A 2589-nucleotide genomic window follows, 5' to 3' on the forward strand; every position below is an offset into this window, starting at 1 on the left:
GCATGTCCTTAAGGGCATGCGACCATGCGCGGGAGACGCGGTTGTTGGCCCGTCGGGATGCTGGGAGGGGCCACGGTTACCTACTCTTGTCGTCTTGTTTGGTTTTTCCACGCGTCTTTCTTCTTTTATTTATCTATTGGTAACCACGGAGAAGGTGTCGGACGACCGGCTCGAAGGCCAGTAGTCCTCGACGACCGATCAGAAGCAGTGGAGCAGCTCATGGAAAACCAAAGTGTGTAGTAAAATTCATGTCTTCCTCCGTAGGCTGGCGCATCGATCCATTCCTGCCGGGACTGTTCGACATCACCGAAATATGGCTTCATCAGCTGCCTGTTGTTTCTGCCATGCTTACCCTCTGCTTGATTGTGCCATGGCTCGGACCGTATGGCCCTCGCTGGACGACGAGCTAGCTGAGCATATATCTATCAACCAGTGCAGGTGTGCAAATGAATGGGTTTTCTTACTAACTGAGTCATTATCACATGCATGCCAGTTTTGTCAAAATAGTGGTTGCCCTTAGACTGATTCTCTCTTTCGGTAGCAGACACCGAGATGGGCTAAGCTAGGAAACCTTATTCAAGATGATAGGAAAGATAAACAAAGCAAGGCGTGGGTCCAGAGCCAATTTCATATTCTCCGGTTCCATTCAAGATCAAACTCCCTTCGAAAGATGCCTGCATGTTAGGTACCGGCTCAGTTTCGTAAACAACAATTAAGAACAGGTATGGTTTGGAGAGGGATCATATCAGTAGCGATAGCGATTCCTTGCCGGTTTTTTATGTTGTGATGATGCAGGAGGGGTGCCTCATAAACTTGGGATTATTCCCTAAGAGCTTGTCCAGTACCACTGGTACCGATATGGAATTCAACCTCATTTAGAAAAATCAGTATATATTTAAGCAACAGATTTAGCAATGCACATTCAAATCTACTACTCATGGCCGTGGTGAATTTGAGGATCTTACTGGGCGGACCGAACTCTTCTACCGTCTTGAATTTCCTATATGGCGGCCGGCCAGTACCCCTTCGATCCATTGTACTAGAGCGATCCGAGAAGAATGCAGGGTCATACTCCGTCAACATTTGTGGTGATCACGAGTGGACCAACGCATCTGTGCCACTCAAGAGTTTTGGTGGGATTTTCCATGGAGGGCTAAATGTGCTTCTCTTTTCTAGATCCGGTTTTTTCAAAATAAAATATATCTTGAACCTTAAGAGTCTGAATTGCGATCAGGTTTTCCCTATACGAAGCGCACATGCGCTTCCCTTTAACTAGTGCTTCACCTGGAGCTACAATGCACACTATAAAAAGCACTAGCAACTCACGGTACTACCTCCGTCCTGGTTTATTGGTCCTCTTTGTATTTTGTGCCAAACTTTGACCTTAGATTTAACCAACAAAATTTTAATGCATATCACAAAAAATAATATTATTAAAAACTATGTCCAAATACGAATCCAACAATATAATTTTTTTATGACATGCACTAACATTTTCAAATTTAGCATAAAATACAAAGGAGACCGATAAACCAGAAAGGAGGTAGTACATTGCTAGCATGTACAGGGCAAGCCCCTTCCTATCAGTTTGCTTCAGTAGCACTAGCAAGTACATAGCTTCAATAAAAGCACTAGCAAGTACATCGCCATGTCGATCTTCACCATACCGCCATGCTTGTTTGATTTCCTTTTGCGAACTTGAGACCTCTATTGGTGTCCCTGGTGCAGCCTCAATTGTTTTAGGTGACAAGTGATACTCTTTTGAATTTATGTCTGAATAAAGACATGCCCAGTGCACAGAAGCTCCCACACAAGGTGGAGTCTGAAGAGGGATTATAGGAACATAGTCTTACCCCTGCAAAGTGCAATGCAGAGAGAGGCCGGTTCAAACTTAGAATCTCTTGGCATAAGTGGGGAGGACTTCACCATTGTGCTAGGCCTGCCCTCAATTTATGTCTGAATATGTACTGAAAATCCTCTGTTTTCCGACTGAAAATGCCCATGTAGTAATCCCCGCTAAATGGCTTAGCGCCGCTATTGCCCGATATAGCGTCTGCGGCATTTGAGATGAGCTGCTGCGAAATGAAATCTCCCGATCAAAAAGTTTGACTCGAAGTGAAATGTCTAAATGCAGTGGGCATCCAATGTGGTCTAATCTGCATGAAAAATACAAAGGCTCAATTTTTAAACTTATTTCACATACTTCCTTCACACAAAAGTGATTTCTTGCAACCTGGGGGTCTTTTGCAAAAGTAAACGGTCTCTTTGGGCTCTGGTTCTATATGTTTGGTCAACCAGGGGGTGTTTCAAAAAAATCACCATTTTCTCTCATTCGCCGCTGCCCGTACGGATGAGAGTCACGCAGCGGTTCCCCCATTGCCACCGCCACCGCGTCCACCGCTCCTTCCCACCACCGTGCATTCCCGCCAAATCGATCTACCACCAGAACAATCTCCCGCGACCACCTGTATCCCACTCCCGGCACTGCTTAAATACCGTCGTTCGGCGTCGTTCCACTGCCCCTCCACTCCACTCCATTTCTTCCACGCACTGTGAAATCCAGTTCAGCAGCCATGGTGAGGACGCTTT

The sequence above is a fragment of the Aegilops tauschii genome, chromosome 1 (genome assembly GCF_002575655.3).
Source record: "Aegilops tauschii subsp. strangulata cultivar AL8/78 chromosome 1, Aet v6.0, whole genome shotgun sequence".
In the NCBI taxonomy this organism is placed as follows: Eukaryota; Viridiplantae; Streptophyta; class Magnoliopsida; order Poales; family Poaceae; genus Aegilops; species Aegilops tauschii.